The 26,973-nt window shown below is 39.2% G+C and overlaps 1 non-coding gene and 2 pseudogenes across 1 annotated transcript; all 3 read right to left on the reverse strand.

Annotated features, from left to right (window-relative positions):
- Positions 1-2,236: 2,236 nt before the first annotated feature.
- LOC124523190 (U6 spliceosomal RNA) lies at positions 2,237-2,343 on the reverse strand. The gene has a single exon (XR_006964945.1). It is a non-coding gene; the product is annotated as a U6 spliceosomal RNA (small nuclear RNA).
- Positions 2,344-2,366: 23 nt separating this feature from the next.
- LOC124523775 (uncharacterized) lies at positions 2,367-2,461 on the reverse strand (annotated as a pseudogene).
- Positions 2,462-21,451: 18,990 nt separating this feature from the next.
- Positions 21,452-22,389, reverse strand: LOC124506959 (60S ribosomal protein L5-like; annotated as a pseudogene).
- Between the last annotated feature and the right edge of the window lie 4,584 nt (positions 22,390-26,973).

Consider the following 26,973-nt stretch of genomic DNA (forward strand, 5'->3'; position numbering starts at 1 on the left):
GCTTTAACCCAAGGAAGTGATGATTAGGTATTTCTGACCAACCAGCGGGGTGGGCATTGAGCAGAAGGACTTGTTCTCTCTAAAAACCAAATGTACAATCTATGCATGTTCCTCTGAGAAAATTTGCTTCCAGGGAACCCCCAGTCAAGATTTGGGTTACATTACCATTTCACAGTGCCAGTTAAATCTGTGCTCAGGCAAAAGCTCAGCGTGGCATGCAAATTCAGATCTTTTCATGGATCATGACCTTCAAACTATAGGAGTGAGTGAGGGAGGGAGTTTCTATGTAGTACCACTGGGAGGGTATCTTTCACCCCCAGTGTGAATCTTAGTCTGAGAACATTTCTTGGCGGGTCCTGAGAGTCTGTGTCTAATTAATCACCTTTTCAGACACTCAAGTGGATAGCCTTTGGGGCAGGAAGGGAGAAGCCTGGGAGGCAGAGCAGAATAAACATCTTAATCCAAATCGAGACCGAGGCCAGCTGTCCAGGCTGTTCTTGTGGCCACAGCTTGCAGGGCTACTGCCCACGGCTGCCTCTACTTTATTCTGCTTCCCCTTGAAAGTGCCTACTTCCTTCTCCTTCCCACGCAAGCAGCCAGTCCAGTGCATGAATTTGTGGGTTGGACTCTAATTGCTAGCTGTGCTGGGAAGCCCGCCTCCCTCTAATTCAGCCTTGACACAAATAGCTAGAAAGTTCACTTGCAAAGCCACAACTCCCACAGCAGTGCACTGAGGGGTTCCCTTCTAGAGAGAGGACTTCTATTCCATGCAAATCAACAGATACTTACCAAGCACCTATTTGGTACTTAGCACGTCCTGTGAAGAATGAATCCAAAAAACGTATTTGACAAAATCATAGTAGCTTGGAGTTCCCAGTCTTCTCATCACAGTTCTACCCTCACACAGTGCCCACCAGCTTCCACTTGGACTACTTCAGTGATGAAGACCTGGCCACCTCTTGTAGCATTTTTAGAGAGCTATAGTTGGTAGATAATTCTTTCTGCTGCTCTGGGAGAGCCAGCATAGCACAGTGGTTAAGCCACATAGACCTGGGTCTTAATCCTATCTCAGTCATTTATGATCTTGAGCAAGTTTGCTTTATCTATCTATGCCTCAGTGTCCTTATCTGTAAAAGGGAATAGTAATACCCATCACAAGCCATTGTGGTATTAAAATAAAGTATGCTTGTAAAATGTATTGCCCAGGTCCTGGTACAACTTAAGTGTTTATTAAGCCAGTTCCACCATTTAATTACCTTTGACCTTTAGCAAATTTGGTAATTCAGGTTTTTTTTGTAACTGAAATTGTACCTACATCATAGGGTTGTCAGGATTCATCCCTGATTAAGAACTTAATAGTTTTAGGACCTTGGGCAAGTAATTTTAACTTTTTCAGCTTGGATTTTTTAAAAATCTGTAAATAGAGGTAGCAGTGCTTGTTACTTAAAGGGATTTGTGAGAAATAAAGTATATAAGGTACATATTAGCTTTGTGCTTGGTAAACAGTAGGTTTCATTGTCATTCACTTCCATCACTTTGCCCTGAGAGATGTCTCCCTTGCATGGTCTGTGGTCCACTATTTGGATCTACACAGACTAAGTCAAATCTTTCTTCTAGTTGGACCTTTCATTATGTTTCCCACATGTTTTCTTTCCTCTGGTATAGACTTCCCCAGTATCTCCAAAGCATTTCTTGCATAAGATTTTGAGCTTTTCACTATCCTGGGAATGTTTCCCAGATGGCCTTTGGTTTGTCAAGGTTCTTTTCAAAATATGTTTAGATTTTTTTTAACGTTTATTTTTTTCTGAGAGATAGAGAGGATAGAGCATGAGCGGGGGAGGGGCAGAGAGAGAGGGAGACACAGAATCTGAAGCAGGATCCAGCCTCTGAGCTGTCAGCACACAGCCTGATGCGGGGCTCGAACTCACGACCATGAGATCATGACCTGAGCTGAAGTTGGTTGCCCAACCAACTGAGCCACCCAGGCACTCCTGATGTTTAGATTTAAATGTGAAATTCCAGGTGAAGATTGATCAGCCCAGAACACTTTGAGACCATCATCTTCATTGTGTATGATGCTGAATTTTTTTTTTGAATGGAGCCAAGTTTAAGTGAAAGATATGCCAAATTATTGATTCATATTGAGCTTGTAATCAACTTAAATCATAGAATTGTTTTCATATTTTCTGCTGTTAAACCATGTATCCCCAATTCTCTACTCGTGACGTATAATAAGAAAAAATTGGAATACTTCACAAATTTATGTGTCATGATTGCACAGGGGCCACATTAACCTTCTCTGTATCATTCCAATATCAGCATATGTGCTGTTGAAGTGAGCATGTTTAATTTTTTAAATCATAAATATGGGTTTTTTTTTTCTTGAACTCTGGTAAAATTGGTTTCAATATTTTGACTCACTATTCTACACTTGATCTTAGCCAAAAGGCCGAGAAGCGATTGACTCACTATTCTTATCTATTTATTTTAAAATGAGTTTGGATTTTGATGTCCAGCATATTGCCCACTTGTTGCACTCTCTGTTTGCATATTTAATCAGAATTCCCTTTATTTAAGTTAATTAAACTGTTGAAGAAGATAGGCCACTCCGGAGCTCTATGGGGTGAAAGAGTGTACCCCATCCCCAACCAGGTGAATTTTGATCAACATTATGGAGGTCTGGTCAATTAAATGCTATAAACTCTCCATACTGTAATATCATCCAGTTCTTAGTTCTTTATCATTTCATATAATCCGTGCTTAAGAAATGAAGAAATGAAGTTATCTCCCTCCTCCATGGCATAGGGGAAAGCATATAGCCAAGAACAGGATTCATATCTTTGTTCTTTAACATACTTGTTGGGTGTCATATGAAAAATCACTTAAATTTACCCTGGATGTTCTCATATGCAAAAAAAGATAACATTATTACATTTTTCACTGCTTACTGAGAAAATTAAGAATGGTAATAATTAGAATAAGTTCTGCATGAAATGAAGATATTGTTTATTTCAGTAACTGGATCGGGAAACAGATCATCTTTTATTATTGTATATGTTTTAAACATGCAGATGAAGAAAAAAGGCTCAGAGAAGAAAGGTGTCACCAATATTCAAACTCATATCTGTTTTGCTTAAAAATATATTATCTTTCCATAATGCTATGGTACTTCACTGAGAATTACCTGTTTAAAGTGCTTTGTATTATAAAGTCCCAGATTAATATGAATTGTTGTTATAATTTAGTTTACCAGTTAGAAAAGACAGTTAGGTTCATTTAGCATAATTTATCCTTTGTGAATGCAAGTAGCCTCTTGATGATTACAGATTCACCTTTTGTATACCCACAAATCACCTTTCAATAATTATTGTTGCTAGTTTTTTTTACTTTAGACACAATAGGTTTATAAATTCTAGAATCATCCCTTCTTTCTCAGAAAAAATCTGACTATTTATCCTTCTCCAGGTTTCTGGTACTTCTGACATTGAGAAATATGCTATGTTATTGTATGTGCGTGCGTGCGTGTGTGCGTGTGTGTGTGTGTATGTATGTGTGTGTGTTTTCTACAAACTGCTTACATGTAACTGTGGAGTTACACAAAACGTAGTCAGGTATTAAAATGAATAACAGAAGGGCTCTGGGGTGGCTCAGTCGGTTAAGCATCAGACTCTTGATTTCGGCTCAGGTCCTGATCTCATGGTTCAGTTCATTAGATCAAGCCCTGTACAAGGCTCAGTTGTGGACAGTGTGGAGCCTGCTTCAGATTCTCTCTCTCTGCCCCTCCCCTGCTTGCACATGTGCACTCTGTCTCCCAAACTAAAACTAAAACTAAAACTAAAACTAAAACTAAAACTAAACTAAACTGAATAACAGAAATAGAGAATTATCCTAGATGATCAAGAAAGTGAACAGTGTGAATTGCAGGTATCAGCAAAGACCTCATAGTAACGACTGTAATTCTAGACTCCAAAAGATCAGTCCTTCATTTTTTAATTTTCCCTGATCAAGCAAGGAAGCATTGATTGTGTTCCTTGGAGATTTCAAGAATCTGTTTATACTTTCCTGTGCTTTTTGGGCTCCTTCTGTCTGCATTGGTACCCAGAAGCAGTGCTGACTGTCAGAGCTGTCTGGTTCACTCCTCTCAGCCTGTGGTCCATGAACTGAGATACACTGAGCTGAGGGAACCATCAGAAGAGTCTGGGGGAAAACTTGTGTTGACTGAAAGGCAGGGGGTAGTTATTGCCCACAATGTCTGAGAAGATGGAGCTGCAACAAGCCCAGGCACTTTTGCCCAAAATCTGTAGGTTTGTAATTTATTTATATTATAAACATGTATCTAACACTTACTCTATACTGGGCACTGGGCTAAATGTTGGAGATAAAAAATCAAGCCAAATGTGTCTTCTAGGAAGTTTCTCACAGACGATGAAAATTGAACTTCTTAGTTGAGTTTTGAAGAGAAACTAGCTATTAGTTGGATGAAAATGTTAACAGAGGTAAGGTATACCAGAGAGTGAAAACAGGTCAGGGGAAGCAAGTAGAAAAGCATGAAATAACGTGTCAAATCTGGGAAACTGAAAATGCTTCTGGATGACTAGACAATACATTGACTGCGAAGAAGTGATGGGGGCAAAGTTGGAGGAGTGGTCAGGAGCCAGATGATGAAGAATTTTTGTTGCTAAATCTTATCCTAAAAGCTGTGGTGGCCTATTGAAGGAATTTAATCAGCATAATGAAATGATTAAAGCTATGCTTTTGGAAGATGTCTTTTATGAGATATGTAGAGAGTAAATGGGAAAAGAACCATTTTGAAACCCAGAAAGTCTAGTTAGGAGACTATGGGAGTAATCAGATTAGAAACTATGGCTACTGACTAGAGCAGTGGCCATTAGTAGGAGTCAAGCAGAAGGAACAAATGCAAATGATATTAAAGGATGTATAATTTGCATCCTTGGTGTTAAGAGGGACGACATGGGAAGAAAGGGATAATAATACAGTGAAGAGTCTGGGTTAATTCTCACATTTCCTATATGGCTCAATGCATTGATTATGATTCCTTTCATTGAGATAGGGTATGAAGCAGGAGGATCAAGTTTTGGGCGGTCAGATGATGAATTCAGTCTTTGACATGTTAAGATTTGGGTCTACAGGATTTCTAAGGAGATATTTCAGTTGGAAGTTTTATATAAGAATCTGAAGCTCATTTAAAAAAAAAGGGAGGAGAAAGAAATTCATCAATATATAAAAATGGTGGTTTGAAGCCATGGATTGACATGGAAGGAGGAGATACCAATAACCATTATTTTGGAAGATCTGTCCAAACATACTTCTTGCCATTTGCAATGATGTGGATGGAGCTAGAGTGAATTATGCTAAGCAAAATAAGTCAGTCAGAGAAAGATACATACCACATGATTTCACTCATATGTGGAATTTAAGAAACAAAACATATGGAAAAGGAAGGGGAAGAGAAAGGGAAATAAGTGATGAGAGGCTCTTAAAGGTAGAGAACAAACTGAGGGTTGATGGAGGGAGGTGAGTGGGGGATGGGCCAGATATATGATGGATATTAAGGAGGGCACTTATTACAATGAGCACTGGGTGTTGTATGTAATTGATGAATCACTGAATTCTACTCCTGAAACCAATATTGCACTCTATATTAACTAGCTAGAATTTAAATACAATTTTGGAAAAAAAAAAACCATACACTTCTTCTCTAAGAACTCTCCCTCACCTGATCCACAGGTGGACATATTTGAACTGTGTGACTTTGCCATACTGTCCTAATAGTCATAACTAGTGGGTCCAAACTGGACTAATCAGAATATATCATCTAGGGGATCTGACATTGAAACATCCTTGCACAATATCTCTGCATGTTGTTTGGCTGGGGAAATGTAAATGCAGGAAGTATGGGGCAACCATATTTGGCTATGAAAAAGCTAAACAAGTTGAGAGGAATGGAGGCAAGCCTGGGGAGGTAAGAGAGAGAAGTTCCCTATTGCCTAATGGTTTTTGAGACTCTGAAAACTCTTCAAGAAGCCTTGGTTCCTGGAAATACCCCAAAAATTCTTCTAATAAATTCCAGTCCACCCCCTCAAACACCCTTTAATCTTGTATGGAATGAACATGTTCCTTACGAACAGAGGGAGAATTAGACTATAACTACTTTGAAAGCCTTAATGAAAGTATGAATCTAGGCAGTAAATAGTGATAGCTGCTAACAAAACAAAAACTAAACAATCAAATATTATGTGTCTCCTAGGTAAAATTGGACAGCATTACTTATGGTGAATCACTGCTAGAAAATCAACCTTGGGTCTGATCAAGTCTCTAAATCTAACTAACAGTTTACAGGAAATATAGGGTTAGAGGAGCATGTTAAACTCTACCATGGGGATAAAACTGGTAAAACCTAGACAGTGGCAAGCATTACTAAATTATCTTACTTTTTTCATGCAAAAAAAGAGGTGGGAAGAGGTGGAAAGGTGATCCAAAAAGTTAAATGAGAGTTAAGGGACACATGAATCAATTTTAATATATAGACCTGATTTTGATCTTGAGTCAGATTTTTTAACTAAAGAAATTTTTTCACTGGACATTTTATGGTATTAAGGAATTATTTTAATCATGATGATATTATGACTATTTTTAAATAGTCTTACACCCTTTGAGATACATACACAAATAGTAACAGATGAAAAATATATTTATTTGGATTTCCCTCAAAATTATTAGAATGTGGCAGAGCTAAGCAAGGAGTATAGATGAATCAAATTGGTCCTGGAGTAGATAATAATTGACACTGAGGGTTCACTATATTATTCTCTCTACTTTTTATGTGTTTGAAATTTATAACAACATAACAAAAATTTGGTTGCTTTTTTAATAATAGCTTGACATACCCAGGAATTGACATCTGAATATCAATGTAATATACACTATCAATAAAGGATAAAACCGACATGATCCTTTCAATAGATGAGAAAAAGCATTTGACAAAATCAACACCCCTTCATAAACACACACACACACACACACACACACACACACACACACAAACTTACCAAACTAGAAATATAAAGGAACTTTCTCAACTTAATAAAGGTTGTCTACAAAAAAAAAAACCCAATAAATACGATACTTCATTGTGAAAGACTCAATGCTTTCACTCTAAGATCAAGAACAAGACCAGGATGCCTGCTTTTGCTGTTTATTTAACATTCTGCTAGAAGTTCTAACCAGCACAATTAGACAAGAAAATTAAATAGACATTTAATTTAAATTTTAAAATAAGAAATATTTAAGTTTAAAAAGACATTTAAGTTTTAAAGGAAGAAATAGAACAATCTCTATTCATAGATGATATGACCTTCTATGCAGGAAATCCTAAAGAATCCACTAAAAAACTATTAGAATAATAAATAAGTTCACTAAAGGTTCAAGACATAAGATCAATATACAAAAATCAATTGCATTTCTATACATTAGCAATGAACAATCTGAAAATGAAATTAAGAAAACAATTGTATTTATATTAGTATCAAACAGAATAATAGAGGGGTGCCTGGGTGGCTCAGTCAGTTAAGTGTCTGACTTCAGCTCAGGTCATGATCTCACAGTTTGTGAGTTTGAGCCCCACATCAGGCTCTCAGATGTCAGCACAGAGCCACTTTGGATCCTCTGTCTTCTTCTCTGTGCCCCTCTCCTGTTTGCTCACGTTCTCTTTCTCTCAAAAATAAACACTTAAAAAAGAATAAATGGAATCCAAAAAATAACACACTTAACAACTGATTTAACAAAATACTACAAAACTTATAATCTAGGGGCCCCTGGGTGGCTTAGTCAGCTAAGTGTCCAACTTTGGCTCAGATCGTGATCTCAGGGTCCATAGGTTTGAGCTCCGCATTGGGCTCTGTGCTGAGCCTGGAGCCTGTTTCCGATTCTGTGTCTCCCTCTGTTTCTGCCCCTCCCTCCCTCATGCTCTGTCTCTCTCTCTCTCTTAAAAAATAAATAAACATTAAAAATTTTTAAATAAAAATAAAAAACTTACAATCTGAAAACCATAAAACATTGATGAAAGAAACTAAAGAACTAAATAAATGGAAAGAAATGTCATGTTCATGAATCAGAGGCTTAATATTGTTACGGTAACAGTATGTCCCCAAATGATTGACAGATTCAATGTAATTACTATTCAGATCCCAGTTTGCATCTTTTCAGAAATTAACAAGCTTCATATAGAAGTACAAGGGAATAAGCATGGCCAAAACAGTTTTGAAAAAGAACAATGTTGGAGGACTCATGCTTTCTGATTTAAAAATTTTGTACAATGCTAAGCAAAATAAGTCAGTCAGAAAAAGATAAATATCATATGATTTCATTCATGTGGAATTTAAGAAAGAAAACACATGGGGCGCCTGGGTGGCGCAGTTGGTTAAGCGTCCGACTTCAGCCAGGTCACGATCTCACGGTCCGTGAGTTCGAGCCCCGCGTCGGGCTCTGGGCTGATGGCTCAGAGCCTGGAGCCTGTTTCGGATTCTGTGTCTCCCTCTCTCTCTGCCCCTCCCCCGTTCATGCTCTGTCTCTCTCTGTCCCAAAAATAAATAAACGTTGAAAAAAAAAATTAAAAAAAAAAAAGAAAGAAAACACATGAATATAGGGGAAGGGAAAGAAAAGTAAGATAAAAACAGAGAGGGAGGCAAACCATAAGAGATTCTTAAATACAGAGAACAAACTGAGAGTTGCTGGAAGGGTGTTGGGTGGGGGGGATGGGCTAAATGGGTGATGGGCATTAAGGAGAGCACTTGTTGGGATGAGGAAGCACTGGGTGTTATATGTAAGTGATGGATCACTAAATTCTTCCTGAAATCATTATTACAGTATATGTTAACTAACTTGGAATTAAATACAATTTAAAAATTAAAAAAAACCAGTACATATCTATGCTAATCAAAACAATGTCATACTGGCATAATGATAGACATATAACTCAATGGAATAGAATTGAAAGTCCTGAAATAAGACTCTCACTTTCAAGAATGGAAAGTTCTCTTTCTACTAAACAGTGAAGACTATTAAGAACAGAGTGGTTGCTTTTTACCAGGGGAGAGGGAAATGTAGGCCATTTGACCCTACTTAATTTTGATGGCTTTAATATATAGGTCATTAGAAAAAACTTAAAGTCTTGTGCATATGTAAAACAGTTCATAAAAATCAGAAGACACAGAAAAAAAGGAGAGAAGACACTAATTACAACTACAATGGTGATGCCAATTACAGCCAACATTTATATAACATTTACTAAATGCCACTCCTTTTTCCAAATATTTTAAATTTATTGTCATTTAATACTCACAAAAATCATAACTACCATTATTATTCTCATTATGTAGATGAGAAAACTGAAGCACTAAGAGTTTGTATAACTTACCCACAATCAGAGAGTTGGAAGTGTTAAGACAGGGGTACTCAACACTGACTGCACATAAGAATCATGTCAGGAGCTTGTAAAACACTTAATGATCTACCCATACCTCAGACCAATTAATTCAGACCCTGGTGGGTTTTTAAATCTCCCAGATGATTTCAATGTGCAGCCAAGGCTAAGAACCACTGTATTAAGGCCCAGTTCTTACCCAATGACCAGAGTAAGAGGCCGACTCACCTAACATTACAGCATCCTCTGGGTTTAAAGACTGAGTTTTCAGAAGGTAGTTCCTAGAGCATTGCGTGAACATTGAAATGCAAGTGAATTGAAAATTATCATGTCTCCAACAAGACCTTGGATCTGTGTTTTAACTGTCCTACAAGGTAATTCTGATGCTTATTCAAGTTTGGGAACCAGTAATATAAGGATTAGGACAAGTTTCTCCTCCTGTCTTATATCATGGCCTAGGAGACCAAAAATCTGAATTTAATGCAGAGTTTTGTTTGTAGATGTTTATCCACCAGCAAGTGTTTTGACCATGAAGTCCTCAGATTTCTTCAGTTGTGAAGAGAAAGACAAAATGTCTTTCTTTTTAAAATTTTTTTTAATGTTCTTATTTTATTTTTGAGAGAGACAGAGTGCTAGCGGGGGGAGAGAGGGAGACAGAATCTGAAGCAGGCTCCAGGCTCTGAGCTGTCTGCACAGAGCCTGACATGGGGCTTGAACTCACTGACTGTGAGATCATGACCTGAGCCAAAGTCGGACACTTAACTGACTGAGCCACCCAGGCTCCCCTGAAGGACGAGATTTCTAAGATATTCTCTGAGGTTAAAAGTCTGCATTCAGATAATTCTTCCATAGGTTTCAGAACTGATTCAAGTTCCCTGGTGGAAGGAGATTTTCCTAAACCATAAACAAATGCATAGCAAAGTGATTAAGAGCATGGCCTTCTGGCTCTATCTAGGTTTGAATACCATTTCTACTTCTTCCTATCTGATCTTAGAAAAGTTTTTAAATCTGTGAGCCTCAGTCTTTATTATAAAGTTGGATTCCTATTCATACTTAGGCTTGTATCAAGTGTTAAAAAAAAGTGCTTATAGAACACTTAACATCAACTCAGGCACACAGTGAGCTCTCAATAAATGAAAGCTATCTTTATATTTATAATTATTTTTTCATACTGGTTATTGCACAAAATTTGAATTTCAATATTGTCCCTATTTCCAGGCATACTTCAGAGGCAGGTATGAAATGAGAAAGCTTTGGAAATTAGAAGAGAAAGTGACTGTAGAGGACATGGGGCTATGAGCAGAGATTATATAACAAGAATGAAATCCTAGGATCATTTAGTCTTACAGCTGCCAGGGACCTTAACTGTCTTCTAGATCAACCTTCCAACCCTGTGGATCTGGGGAAAGAGGCCATGTTAGAGTACAGTCTTGACCTTGGAGGGGCATCAATTTATGAAGCCTTAATGGGTGGGGTCCTATTAATGGATGTGACTGGGATTGGGTTCCTCCGGAGGCTTTCAGCCTACAAATAGACTACTTTTAATTCAAAGTGAAAAGAAAAGCCAATGTAGGAGACAGAAGATTTTGTATTGAGGAAGACCCACATTGTCTTAACCATCAAACCAAAATTTAAGTGTCCTCTCAGCTCACCAGAATGGCTCCTTGGAAGTAATGCACCTTGCATACTGACAGGTGTTTCACCTATCAGAAAATTCTATATCAGACACCTACAAGATTTACCACCTGTGCTACAAAATTCCCAGTATCTTTCCAGTGCTAAATACTAATTTTACGCACACATGAGATGAAAGCCAATGAGAGGGGAGGATGCAGAATGGAATTACAGGGCTGAGGAGGGCACTGGAAGATATTCTTGGCTATGAGAAAGCAGAGTGGGGTGCTGATACCTGAGGCCAGAGGCATGAGAAGGAATTGTCAGGTGTGGAAAGCAGATGTGAGAGAGTGTTGAGGGCAAACTGTACTCTCTTAACAATCGTGTATTTTTAATCCCTGGTCTGTGATAGTCTGCTACTTTCTCAAAAGCAGAGGAGGGTGGAAAGTAAAAGACCCTGAATCACTGTAGCAATATAGGTCTTCTGGGAAACAGCCTCTAATAATTTTCTGGGGCTGCTTAAACAAAATTCAGAGGCTAGAAGTCCAAAACCAAGGTGTTAGCAGGGTTGGTACCTTCTAAGTTCTGTGAGGGAGAATTTGTTTCATGCCTCTCCTAGCTTCTGATGACCTCAGGCATTCCTTGGCTTACAGATGGTATTCTCCTTGGGACTTCACATTTCCTCCTTCTGTATATGTCTGTCTCTGTGTCCAAATTTCCCCTTTCATAAGGACACAGTCATATTGGATTATGGCCCACCCTAATGACCTTATATTAATTTGACCATCTGCAAAGACCCATGATTTCTAAATAAGGTCACATCCATAGTTACTAGGGGTTAGGACTTCAATACCGTTTGGACAGAAACACAGTTCAAACCATAACATAGCCCATGCTCTTCTCCCATCTTCTGGTTAACATGAGGCCTACAGAAACTTCCCTTGGTCACTAGATTTCTTGAGTCCAGTTTTCTATCTCTAATTCAGGGCTGCATGTCTTTCAGGCACATTCCCTATTGTCTTCCATGTGGAGAAGTGTAGGGGGTCCTGTACCTCCCTGAAAGGTACTCTGTCTAGCAGAGAAAAGCCTCAAAGTCCTCTCCCTATAGCTGTTGACAGGCAGCTGTTGCACAAAGAAAATGTAGATCTGGGAGGAACCTCAGTACTCATGTGGTCCATACTATAGAAAAGTGGAGTGGGACCCAAAAAGTCATTTTTGTTCAGGTGCATGGCAGAACCAGTTACAAACTCAGTTTCCTCATTTGAAGGGCAACACTCTTCCCATTCCACTTTTGACCAACTCAGTATTGTGTTAGGCACTGTAAGAGAGTCAAAGGAAGTATAATATGCCATTAGTTAAAGATGTGCATTATTTCATGTTTTTAAAATCTTTGGAATAGAGATGCTATTTATAATCAATGGCAAGTCTAATTGGCAGCATTTTCTCTTTATTAGTGGAATACAACAGTAAACACACATCTTATTTAGATATCTTAAATCCAATAAAATATAGTTTAAGAAATAATCCCAGCCTTCATGGTGTCTCCCCTCTAGTTAGGAAGATAATATTTTGTCATTTGATGTCATAATAAGCATTATTAAGACAGACTGTAACTTAGAAATTCACACTAACAGCTTTGGCTACAGAAAAAGAAAAAAATAATTGAAAATTCACAACTCATCATGTCCCTAACCACTCCCTTTTTAAAACCCTTCCAACAGCTTCTTCTTGCTCTTGGGATGAAGACTAAACTCCTTATGTGGACCATGAGATTTGGTATGTCCTGGCACTTGTTAAGTTTCTATCCTCATCTTGCACCACTCTTCTTCTTTCGCTCTCTCCACAGTGGTCCTCTGTTTTTCTTTTCTTTTCTTTTCTTTTCTTTTCTTTTCTTTTCTTTTCTTTTCTTTTCTTTTCTATTTATTTATTTATGTTTGTTTGTTTGTTTTAGTCCATCTTATTTCTATGCCTCCCCCCCCCCCCGGAATTTTCCCTTGCTGTTTCCTCTTCTTGGAGTGTCTTCCTTACATTCTTCAACCAGATAACTCTTTTTTTTTTATATATATATGAAATTTATTGACAAATTGGTTTCCATACAACACCCAATGCTCATCCCAAAAGGTGCCCTCCTCAATACCCATCACCCACCCGCCCCTCCCTCCCACCCCCCATCAACCCTCAGTTTGTTCTCAGTTTTTAACAGTCTCTTATGCTTTGGCTCTCTCCCACTCTAACCTCTTTTTTTTTTTTTTCCCTTCCCCTCCCCCATGGGTTCCTGTTAAGTTTCTCAGGATCCACATAAGAGTGAAACCATATGGTATCTGTCTTTCTCTGTATGGCTTATTTCACTTAGCATTACACTCTCCAGTTCCATCCACGTTGCTACAAAAGGCCATATTTCATTTTTTTCTCATTGCCACATAGTATTCCATTGTGTATATATACCACAATTTCTTTATCCATTCATCAGTTGATGGACATTTAGGCTCTTTCCATAATTTGGCTATTGTTGAGAGTGCTGCTATGAACATTGGGGTACAAGTGCCCCTATGCATCAGTACTCCTGTATCCCTTGGATAAACTCCTAGCAGTGCTATTGCTGGGTCATAGGGTAGGTCTATTTTTGATTTTCTGAGGAACCTCCACACTGCTTTCCAGAGCGGCTGCACCAATTTGCATTCCCACCAACAGTGCAAGAGGGTTCCCGTTTCTCCACATCCTCGCCAGCATCTATAGTCTCCTGATTTGTTCATTTTGGCCACTCTGACTGGCGTGAGGTGATACCTGAGTGTGGTTTTGATTTGTATTTCCCTGATAAGGAGCGACGCTGAACATCTTTTCATGTGCCTGTTGGCCATCTGGATGTCTTCTTTAGAGAAGTGTCTATTCATGTTTTCTGCCCATTTCTTCACTGGGTTATTTGTTTTTCGGGTGTGGAGTTTGGTGAGCTCTTTATAGATTTTAGATACTAGCCCTTTGTCCGATATGTCATTTGCAAATATCTTTTCCCATTCCGTTGGTTGCCTTTTAGTTTTGTTGGTTGTTTCCTTTGCTGTGCAGAAGCTTTTTATCTTCATAAGGTCCCAGTAATTCACTTTTGCTTTTAATTCCCTTGCCTTTGGGGATGTGTCGAGTAAGAGATTGCTACGGCTGAGGTCAGAGAGGTCTTTTCCTGCTTTCTCCTCTAAGGTTCTGATGGTTTCCTGTCTCACATTTAGGTCCTTTATCCATTTTGAGTTTATTTTTGTAAATGGTGTGAGAAAGTGGTCTAGTTTCAACCTTCTGCATGTTGCTGTCCAGTTCTCCCAGCACCATTTGTTAAAGAGGCTGTCTTTTTTCCATTGGATGTTCTTTCCTGCTTTGTCAAAGATGAGTTGGCCATACATTTGTGGGTCTAGTTCTGGGGTTTCTATTCTATTCCATTGGTCTGTGTGTCTGTTTTTGTGCCAATACCATGCTGTCTTGATGATGACAGCTTTGTAGTAGAGGCTGAAGTCTGGGATTGTGATGCCTCCTGCTTTGGTCTTCTTCTTCAAAATTCCTTTGGCTATTCGGGGCCTTTTGTGGTTCCATATGAATTTTAGGATTGCTTGTTCTAGTTTCGAGAAGAATGCTGGTGCAATTTTGATTGGGATTGCATTGAATGTGTAGATAGCTTTGGGTAGTATTGACATTTTGACAATATTTATTTTTCCAATCCATGAGCAGGGAATGTCTTTCCATTTCTTTAAATCTTCTTCAATTACCTTCATAAGCTTTCTATAGTTTTCAGCATACAGATCCTTTACATCTTTGGTTAGATTTATTCCTAGGTATTTTATGCTTCTTGGTGCAATTGTGAATGGGATCAGTTTCTTTATTTGTCTTTCTGTTGCTTCATTGTTAGTGTATAAGAATGCAACTGATTTCTGTACATTGATTTTGTATCCTGCAACTTTGCTGAATTCATGTATCAGTTCTAGCAGACTTTTGGTGGAGTCTATCGGATTTTCCATGTATAATATCATGTCATCTGCAAAAAGCGAAAGCTTGACTTCATCCTTGCCAATTTTGATGCCTTTGATTTCCTTTTGTTGTCTGATTGCTGATGCTAGAACTTCCAGCACTATGTTAAACAACAGCGGTGAGAGTGGGCATCCCTGTCGTGTTCCTGATCTCAGGGAAAAAGCTCTCAGTTTTTCCCCAACCAGATAACTCTTAATCCTTCTTCCGATTTCTTTAAAAGAGTCACTTCTTTGGAAAAACTTTCTCTAATTTTCTGATTAAGTCAAATTGGTTCCTTATATGCTCTCAAAGCAATGTGTATCCTTTTCTTTGTAGCCCTTGCCATGAATACATATAGTTACATATTAATTTGATCATTTGAATAATACCAGTTTCTCCTATTAGACTTGAAGCTCCTGAAGACAGGATGGATTCCTGTCTGTTTTTCTCATTATTGTGTCCCAGGACCTAGCATAAACCCTGGTACATGGATGATGCAAATACATATGTATTGATGAATAAATGATGAATCTGTACATGTTCACAGAAGATGTCATGGTAGCTTTGTGATTTGACCCTCATCTTGCAAATGGTGGGCAGTGAGCATAGAGAATAATTACAGTCATTGGGTCACACTAACATGAAGTAAAATCTCAATTCTGTCTTCAATGGAATTATTGAGATCATTAAATTATCATATACAAAACACTTGTGCAGTATCTGGACTGCAGATAACACTTAATAAATCACAGCCTTTGTTGTTGTTACTACATGCTTATGTCTAAGAGGCTGTTTGGAGGTTGGGGTCATGCCCGATTTTTGTACATTTGTAGTACCTTCTGCCTGCCACGTGTCCATAAACATCCATAACTGAACACATGGCATTAAGGTTAAAGAAATGTTTCTGGGAGCAAGTATAGGAATGATTGAATTTGCTTTGTGTCTAGGTCCATGTCTAAATAATAACTGTAAAAGTTGCCTTTATGTTTTTCAAGAAATCATTTATGAATGGTAGGAAATCCTTCTGAATGGTAGGGAGCTATCTAATCTTTCTCAGTGCAAATGTTCCTCATGCAGCATCTGTGATTCAGCAGCATTTTCAGGTTTGGCACCAGTACATGGTTTTAAAGGGGAATAGAATCCCTAAATCAAATCATGGGGCAGGGGCTTATTAATGCCCCTGGCTTATGAATTCCCACTGTGGCACCCAGGGCTGTTCACAAGCTCCTGGCTCCTAGCTACTTCATCTGGCTGTCATTTTTGGCTGCAAGCCTCATAATATAGAAAGTATGTCACAATGTGTTTAAGAATAAATTTATTTTCTCTCATTAGGCCTAGATTTTGAGGAGTCCTTTAAATCCATTAATATTGGCATTTTTCAGCAGAGAAACATTTCATCTGTTTTTACCTTTGATCATTGATTTTAGTTCCATTTTATAACACTATTTGTCTGTGTATTGGTTCTCTATTCTCTTATCTCTAATTCTCTCTAAATGTCTTTATAGTTTTGGGGTGGGTGTGTGCGTGTGTGTGTGTGTGTGAATTAACATTACTTTGAGATCATTGTAGATTCACATACAGGTGTAAGAAATAATATATAAAGATCCCATATACCCTTCGTTCAGTTTTCTTCCAGGGTAATATCTTTCAAAAATATAATAAAGCATCACAGACAGGATATTGACATTTCTACAACCTACCAATCTTATTCACATTTCCCCAGTTTTACTTGTACTCATCCGTGTGTGTGTGTATGTGTGTGTGTGTGTGTGTGTGTGTGTGCATACTTAGTTATGTGTAATGTTGTTACATGTGTTGGCCCATTTTCCACCTCCATAGTCAAGACACAGAATAGTTCCATCACCACAAATATCCCTGACATTGCCTTGTTATAATGACACTCAACTCCTTCTTGACTGACTCCTCACTTTGTTCTTTTTTTCTACATGACTTTTATATTAGTCTACCATATTACTGATTGGATTTTCTGCAATATCAATCCTGCTCTTCACTGCTTCCAGTATAAATCGTAATTATACAGACATACTCTTTTTCCTCATAGTCCTTTTTAAAAAATCTTATTCATATCCCCTGCTTTGTTATTCCCTTTTCCCTTTGTAGCTATTTTCACATGAGCATAAAATTGGGCAGGATCCTGGGGAGTCATCTAATCCAGGGAAGCAAATTCTTGGAAAATATGCTGACATATACTTCTGTACTTCATATACTGCAGGCTTATGGCTTGCAGTTCTCCAAGGCAAATACAACTAATCAATTGGATATGGCATACAAAAGCAAATCTGTTTGCCATTCATGGTCTTTTCCAATCTTTCATTTCACAAATGAAGAAACTAAGGACAAATATAAGAGAGTCTGTAACAAAGTATACAGATAAGATTGGGAAACAGATCCATATCTGAAAATGATGAAATGGAAAACCAATGCCATTTGCATTCTTATAGTTCCAAGTCTTTGCTTGGCCTCAGGGATGTTTTGCATCTAGGCTGGATGTATGGTACTTCTGGATGACAAAGAACTCTCAGGAAGGATCTGCTGATAAAGCTATTTTTCAAAAGTGTTCTGTGCCTGAAGAATTTCCTGCCTAAATAAGGCAAAAGAACGAAGGACTGTGGATCCCACCTCCAGTTATATGTATGTTATTTGAGACTTTTCTCCCCACCTTTCTCTTCAGCCAGTTAAAGAGCTTTAAAAGCAAGTGAGATTCAACCTGGCTTATGTAACTAACAATGTAAAATAGCACTGATAAGAATGGATAATGAAGGGTAATTTTCAATCTTGAACACAAAGGATGTGGTCATATAATATAGACCTCACTTCAGAAGAGAGGCAGTATTATTTAGTGGTTAGGGCCATACACACTGGGTCCAGCTTCTGAGATTTGAAGCCAATCTCCAGCACCTATTAGCTGGTGACTTTGAGCAAGTTACTTAACTTTTTTTTGCTTCAGCTTCTTCATCTGTAAAATGGGGATTATAATATCAGTACCTACTTTACGGCAATGTTGTGAAGATTAAATAAATCAACATATACAAAGCACTTGGAAGGGTTCCTGACATATAGTAAGTGATATATTCGTGTTTACAATGGTTATTTTCACCACATCTAGACATAATGTATGTATCTTATGAAGTATATATTGCTTTTCCCATAAAGGAAATAAAACTGAGGAAGTTACATAATAAATAAGTACCAATTTTGAATAGAGAAAAGAAAACTAATATTTCTAATTTGGGGAAGTCATGGATGCTTCTTAGAAGAATAGGCAGATGAGGGGCACGTGGGTGGTTCAGTCAGTTAAATGTCCATCACAGTTTGAGGTTTGAGTAGGTTTGAGTCCTGAGTCGGGCTTTGTGCTGACAGCTCAGAGCCTGGAGCCTGCTTCAGATTCTGTGTCTCCCTCTCTCTCTGCCCTTCCCCCGCTCATGCTCTGTCTCAAAAATAAATAAACATTAAAAAAAAAAAAGAATAGCCAGATGACTACATATGGGAGGAAGGAGACTATTAAAACAGGAATAGATGGAGAAAAGAAGAAAACATGTCATATCCTGGTGTCAGGTCTCCTGGGGGAGGGTACCAGATGCATAAGACCTAGAGCAGCAATGTCATTTCATTCCTTACCTATTTATTTGGCAATAGTTAAATATATACCATGATGCAATTATGATGAGGAACAAAAGACAATAAAGAAACTAAACCCCAGCCTCAAATATAAGTAACGTGTTCTTCCAGGAGAGAAGATGTAGAGGGTAGAGATTGGTCATTTTCATGCCCTTTTATTATATTACTTTCTAATAAATTTTTCAGCACTGAGTAGGTGAAATTTTCCAGAGAGATAATACTTTGAGGTCCTTTCCTATTACTGAAAATATCATCAGAGTTTGTCCTCTTGATGATGGCTTCAGAATAGGGGTTGCAAACTCAAATCCTACAGGGGCCATAAGGGACAATGAACCAATGAAGCATTCTGAGTATAAGTGTAGGAGCACGAGAATGTAAAACTTGGGGTGTAGACCATGGAAACTTTGGGAGCACACAGACTATATAAAGGGCATCCATTTTGGAGTAGGTTATTGCCAGGTCTTTTAAATTTTTGAGAGAATTCAGAAATACAGAATTTAACATGAAAGCTCTTTTTTTTATTTAAAATTTTTTTAATGTTCATTTATTTTTGAGGAAGAGAGAGAAACAGAGTGTGAGTGGGGGAGGGACAGAGAGAGAGGGAGACACAGAATCCAAAGCAGGCTTCAGGCTCTGAGCTGTCAGCGCAGAGCCCGACGTGGGGCTTGAACTCATGGACCTTGAAATCATGACCTGAACCAAAGTCGGACGCTTAACTGACTGAGCCACCCAGGTGCCCCAAAAGCTCTTTATTTTTAAATACTGCATCAAATACTGTAAACAAAATAGGTGTGCCAAACAAAGTGTGTTTGGATATCATTTTTTAGCCTTTGGCAACCAGCTGGAATTTAAACAAGCGATGACATATAGTGGGTGCTGTTGTCTTTCCAGCTGTCTGAGAAAACCCAGAGTTCCTGCTCCAAAGCCCCCCCCCCCAGATACCCTCTACTCTATCCTCTCACACCCACTGGCTCTCCAGACAATAAGCTGGACAACTGAAACCAAGAGTCTTTCTGCCAAGGTATTGCTGCTGAGATTTTCAAGTTTCAAGTCCCTGGTTTAGAGTGAGTCATCTCAGATTCAATTAATGGAGAATTCCTCTGGGTTTGTCACCATTGGCAGAGGGGGAAATGACTCAGACAGAGGAGTATGCAGTGCCTAATGGGTCCAGCATGTGAGGGCTTTTGAGATTGCTGGGTATGGTGCTCATGGTGCCCAAAGGGAGCACAGAGGAGGGCTAGAGGTTACAACATGCTCTCAGCTAAATTCACTGCTGGCTCTTTTGGACTAAAAAGAATTTGAGATATTTGCATCTGACCTCAAACATAAAGTAGGTCCAGCATCTCAAGGAGATGTATTATTACAAGCTCTCTGTTTCCTTCCCCAGCCTTATTTCCTTCTGCCTGCCCAAACTGTGCACTTTGCATCCTGGTATCACCAAACTACTTACAGTTCTCCCAACCTCCTTTCTTGCTTTTATACCTTTGTAAATTCCATTTTGCCTTCCTGGAATACCTTTGGCCTTATATTTATATTTTGCCTTTATTCCACAGTGCCTTGTGCATGGGCAAAAGTTTATAAAACTGTATTGTATTGAATACAGTCACTACACAGCCCTTAAGTGACCACAGTGTGACCTGTCTCAATCCTGTGGGTCAGACCTAAAGCATCATTGACTCAGGCTCTGCCATCTAAGCCCTTCTGAGTTATCTGCGGGCATAATTGGGGTGATTAGAGCACAGAAAGTAGGAATGCACAGATAACTGAGAAGCCAGTAGTTTCACCTTACTGCTATCATTCACTCACATTTAGGAAACATTCATTGAAAAAATACTTTGTCAGGCATTGTTCTAAGCACTGGGGATACAGCAGTCAGCAAGAGGAATCTGCTTTTCTAAAGTTTCTATTATATGTGGCAGGGGAGAAGTGAATCAGTAAATATAAACACTAGAATACCAGGTAACATTAAATTCAATGAAGAAAATCACACAGAATAATCTGATACAGCTAGAATAGTTGGGGTAGGATTTTCAGATAGAGTAGCAGTGTTGGTCTTTCTAGGAAAGCATTTTTTTGTGTGTGTGCTGAGACATACATGATTAGGACTCATGGTAAGACACAAGGGAAGAAAGTGCATTCCCATAGAGGAAAGAATGACTGGAAATGTTCAGAGCTTGGAATGAACTTGGTGTGTTCCAAAAAGAAAAGGGCAAGAATGGCTGGAACAGCGTTAGAGAGGGCAAGAAATAGATTCTGAAAAGTAGTCAGGTGCCAGAGAATGAAGGGCCCTGTGAGACCACAATAAGGAATCTGAACTATTGTGAGTGTGATAGCAAACCAGTAGAGGGTTTTATGCAACTTCCTGTATGTTATGACTTTCCTTCAGTTGGTATGGATTGCTGCATGACAAGAGGAGAAACAGTAAAATAACTGAGACTGAGATTGAGGACTGGATGCCCCTTTACTTATGGACCCAATTTCAGACCAAAAGGCCTTTATTAGTCGTATTGAGAAAAATGCCTTGGCAGTGATATTAGGAACTTGTAGACTCCATGAGGTGCAGTATTATTGAAATGATTGGACATGGACTGTGTCCTTTCTTATGCATACAAATATCTTTGTGGGCCTATATTCCTCCTTTGCATATATAATCTAGTAGTATACTGTTTCTTAAACCTTAACATATGTATGAAACACCTACAGATCATGTTAAATTGCAGGTTTTGATTTGATAGACTTGGGGTGCTGCATTCCCCCTTTTTTTTAGCTGCCTGGTGAATAAGTTTATTATTGTCTTTATCTGAAAAATCTTCATAGAAAATTGTGGTTTGGTTTATTAGCTCTCAGCAGCCTGCTCCTAAGCTCTAAGGAATCTTGCCTTCTGAACTACCTAATCTTTCTTCTGGACAAGAGACATTTGGGGGGACGGTTTCACCTCTTCTTAACTTATTTCTTAGGCTTCTTCTTATAAACTGGATTCTCTCATATAGCAGTGTGAGCTTTCTTAAACACCCCCATCATGTCTGGAGTTATGTTGTTCCTTATGTAATGAGAGAATTGTTTCTTGTAAAAATCTTCATCTTTTCCCACTAGGTAATGCATATAATCTGCAACTTTCTGACCCAGGATGTTCTTCCAGTATACTTCTACATTGAATTCCTTGCTTTCTGAACTATACCAGGGAATTGTTTGAACTGTGAAGGATAGACAAGCCTCCATCCACAGCTCCCTTAGAGGGCCCCATAAACTTTATTTCTAGTAGTAGTTCTGGCAAGCCCTGTATCCAAATAGCAGCTGAAGGTACCAGGTTGACCATCAGTGCTTTCCACATTGTATTCATCTCTAGTCACCTCCATTTGGCCTTCATAGGTCTTGTCCATACCAAATGAGTTAAGAAGACTGCAGGCCAGCAGCAGGCTGGTACAATATGATGCAACATAATTTGTCAGGCCAACCTTCACACTTTGGGAGCTCAAGAGCAAAGCTACACAAACTATCATATCTCCTTCTCTACAGGCATAAGCAATCTGACAAATGATATGCATGAACTATCATCCTCTATTTAGATGTGTTGTACTTATTTTTATCCTGAATTACCAAGTGTTTCCAAGCATAGTAATCATTTTACCCTCTCATCTGTTTCTAAATTTCATTTGGTATCTCTTGAAATAAGCCTTATTCTTGACACTTTTAACAAACCCCATCCTGTGGAACAAAGGCCAGTCAGTGTCTATGGCTCACCACAGACCAACTGGGGTGCTGCATTTCTAATAATCTCCCAGGTGGTGCTGAGGTATCATGTAGTCAGATTATGCAGTCTGAGGACTACATTTTGAGAAGCCCCTTTGACCAGGATGCAATCAGAGTCCTTCACCTGTTTTCAGTTTACCTGTTCAGATTCAATCTCCTTGGTTCCAGGGTTGGAGTGACCTTGTATAAAAGGAGATAGAAGATGAAAAGTGATGTTGAAATCATACCTAGGCCCATGGGATCCTGAATTAAGTAGCGAGGCCAGATGGACTATGTCAATTCAAAGTCCTATCCATTTTAAGTGGTCATTCCAGATGCCCTCCTAAGGCACCAGGGCCATTTGTTACAGAATCTCCTAGAAGACAGAAGGCAATTTGAAACAAACCTGAGCCCTGAGCCCTGAGCCCTGAGCACCCAGGACTGGCGAGCGGGCCAGCTGACCATAATCTAATGGCACCCCATTTCTGTTTCCTAGAAACACCAGGCTCCCCTAGCCTGTTCCTTCAAGGAAAGCTCTTTGTATTGCTTCAAAGTCTTGCACAGGATATTAGCCACTTCCTTCTCTATAATTCATCCTTCCACTTTGCCATCTGGAATATTTCTCTTTTACAAGTGCCTAAGTTGTTACAGTTTGAGGCAGTTGAATCTTAAATTTGGTAATTTATTGTTTTTAATGCTTTCTTCCCCAAATTCAGATTTTGTGGTTTGAAACAGACTCCAGCCAGGATTTCTGCTTCCTAGCTAGACATCTGGTGGTCTGCCCTTTCCAGGTCTTCTCTGGGTTTATTTTTCAGCTTCCCACTAGTGACTATCAAGGGTTTCTTCAGTTCACTCCTCCCATTGCATCCATTAGTTTCTTTCATCTCATCACTGCCCTGAATGCCTAGGACAGACCCCTTATGGTGGGAGCTAAGATAGAGTTACTGGGGACCAGTAGGCTATAATTTCAATTGCAACACAAAGCTCTTGCTGTGCCTGAAATATCTTCCTACTGATACTTGAAATCCTACCTTTAAAAACCATTGGGGTTATGGGTCATATAAATAATAGGTAGAAATAAGTACAAGGTAAACAGCGAGATTTGAGAGGAAAGAGACCTCACAATTGTTGAATATTTACTGTGTGTCAAACTCTGAACTGGGATAGAATAGGTAAAATCACCCTTACTCTGCAGATGAAGAAACCAAGTCTCCAAATAATTGTCCCAAGGAATTCTGATTACAGAGTGGTGGGGTCAAGACTTGAACAAGATCTAACTCAAAGCCCATGTGTTTGTCATCAGGTTAGTATTGAAGAATTACATGAGGGACAGGACACAAGGCAGAGGATGTAAACCAGATTCTGGGAGGTATTTAAGGGTGGGATAATTGAGTACAATCAAGCCAGGAGGCAGAATGGGCACAGAATTTCCAGAACAAGGTACCAGCTACTAGATATAAACTTCATATTGAACTAACCTTGGCATTACTTCAAGATTTTTTGAGCTTCCTATTTATGGCAAGAACTGTACTTCCAGTTTGGTTAGCTTGAAGCTTGTAAGTAAAAGTGAATGGCAGTAATCTGCTTTATGGAAATTCTGAGTAGGAGTAGGACAAGATTAGTTGATCCCTGGAACTTTTTCCACGATTCTCTTTGAAGAGGTGCTTTTAGGTAACAATACCCTGGTGGTTCTCATCCCGTGGAAGTTTTAGCCCAATACTTGGGCCCCATCCAAGACCAACTGTTGGGTTTCTAGCTGTAGGACCCTGACATCTTTGCTCTCTGAAGATATCCAGGACTGATGAGAAGCCAGAGCTAAAACCACAGCCTCAGGATAAATGAGCTTACTATTTTTCCTTGCTCTGAAAAGGACAAATCTGAAACACAGGACAATTCTAGGAGGCAGAGGAAAATAGGGAAAGTTTTTTGGTGCTGAAAGCTAGAAAACTGAATTTTTGTCATTCGGAAGGAGAAAAAGACAAATTTTGACCATTTTACAATTTTGCCAAAAGACCAACCACCCAGAAATTCCCTTCATCTCATGTTTTGATGAGTCCAACTTCCAATGTTTAACCTTCGTGGAGTCAAGAGTCACCCACCGGAAAAGCTCAATTTTAAAACTCCTTATACTACATACAGGGTCCCCTATTTGTCTAAAGTACTTGCAACTAGGAAAAGCCTGCTTCATTGATTTTAGATCCAGAAAATCTAAGAGACACAGTGGTTATTTGTCCTGACCAAGGTTGCTTACTAAGTCATCAGGGAGCCAGAGCTAGATCTGTGCCCTCCTAGAGCTGTCTTCTTTAAGTGCGGCCGCATTTAAGACGTTACTGGAGGGGTTCCTGGGTGGCTCAGTCAGTTAAGTGTCCAACTCTTGATTTCAGATCAGGTTATGATCTCACGGTCATGAGATCTAGCCTTGCGTTGGACTCGGTGCTGGGCATGGAGCCTGCTTGAAATTCTTTCTCTCCCTCTGCTCGCTCTCTCTCTCTCTCTCTCTCTCTCTCTCAAAAACAATACAAAAGTGCTCCTGGAATGTGATGAGGAATACAATCATCCCTACAAGATTAATAGGGGATGCTGAGAGAAATAGTCTGTGTGCCCAGCTTAATACAGCCTCGTAACAGTGCCCTAAGGATCCATGGGGCACCATGGTTACAGTTACAAGTTTTTAGCAAGTCTCTGTCTTTTTGGAATTGCTACAAGACCCCAAGATGAACTATGTTCCACGAAATCAGAAATGAGCTGTAGAAGATGATGGAAACTTCAGAGCAAGATGATCCCAGCTAGCATTTATTCTTTCTTGATTTGTCCTCCGTCTATTTCCTGGGATTTATTACAATCCAGAAGAAAATAAATGAACTAGATTCATGATATGTAAATGAGCTTTTTGCCTAAGAAAAGGTATGGCCAAGAGAGAAAACATAAAAATCCCAAAGAGTTGAAGTAGACTTTTATTTTTTTTTTAATTTTTTTTTTAAACTTTATTCATTGTTGAGAGACAGAGAGAGAGCATGAGCGGGGAAAGGGCAGAGGGAGGAAGACACAGAATCTGAAGCAGGCTCCAGGCTCTGAGCTGTCAGCACAGAGCCTGACATGGGGCTTGAACTCACAAATTGTGAGATCATGACCTGAGCCGAAGTCGGATGCTCAACTGACTGAGCCACCCAGGCGCCCCGAAGTAGACTTTTATAGATCATCTAGGTCAGTGTATCCGTCAGGATTGGGAAAGAAATGAAAATGTCTTCCCCATCTCACATGAGTTCATCTTATTGGTAGAGTGTAATCCAAATGCAAAACTCACGCTTCAGGAGGTCTGAGAAGTACAGTTTTTGTCCCTAACCACTCTAAATAGAAGGATGGTAAAAAGAAGGTTTAGAGAATCAATCCAACTATTGGGCAAAAACAGCAGTTCAACCAATAAACCATAGAATAGTGAGATGTAGCTACATGTTATTTTTTAAAAAAGAGATTTTGTTCTCAAATGAATTTGAGCCATGCTTGGCAAAACAAAGTTGAATATGGTTCTTTACTGAAATATGTCTCAGGATCTTCAATATCCACTTACACAGCCCCATTCTTCATATTTTGGAAAACATGAATTAGGTAAACACTTATCTAAGCCCATTTTGCAGATGAGAAAACTGGAGTCCAGAGAGATTAAATAAGTGCCTGAAATTGAATAGCCAGTTGTTGGCAAAGCCTGGACCAGAATCTATGCCTCTTAACAAGCTAGGAGTGTTCTTTCTGCTAGGAGAGAATGAGGAGGAGGTAAGGGTGGCAGGCAGGCAAGAAAGAAGAAAGAGGAAACTGACAGGAAGGTGAGAAGAGCTAGAAATCTAGAGGAAGACTATGCATCTCTGTCTCCCCCAGTTACTGAGAGTAAAAAGTACAAACACTCTGCATGCGTCCTGACCCCAGATGCAGAATGAATTCATTAAAGAAGGTCAGAGCCCTGAACCCACATCTCATCCCTTCCCACATGTGCCTGGAATATGTTGATGCTTTGGCCTCGATTAGTAACAGGGAAAACTGGTTCTGTGGAACATGTCATCTTTATAAATAGAACCAGAGGCCAGTGGTTTCTAAACAGTCAGGAGACACTCTGTCTTCTGGTGTCAGCTATTTATTTGTATTTCCGTTTCATAAAATGCACCTTCTCTGGTTCTAGGCTTTGCCCCATTAGACGTCTGCTCTCCTGCCCCAGATGTGCTACACAGATTCCTGGCCTCTTGACTCAAACCCCCGGGAACGGGGCCAGTGGGCACTTTCTCCTCTGGTCCCTGCCAAGGTTGTCACTGTGGTCAGGATGTTTGCATTTGATAGTAATTCCTCCTTTAGATGGTGCACTTAGGGGAAAGAAGAAAAAGAAAAATATCTTTCTCAGCTGCTATGCCTCAGTGGCCACATCTCTTTCTTTCAACCAACGTGCACATTTGTTAATTCTTTTTAACAAAACTTTTGGTGGGTTAGTTCTTTCTGGTTTGTCACTCACAAGAAGTAGGTAGTAATTCTGAAATGATGAGCAATCTAGTTATGTTATAGTGCAGTCTCTTCCCCACTCA

Source organism: Lynx rufus, unplaced genomic scaffold, assembly GCF_022079265.1.
Source record: "Lynx rufus isolate CCGP_SWC_20201006 ecotype Redwood Valley unplaced genomic scaffold, mLynRuf1.p SCAF_1, whole genome shotgun sequence".
Classification (NCBI taxonomy): Eukaryota; Metazoa; Chordata; class Mammalia; order Carnivora; family Felidae; genus Lynx; species Lynx rufus.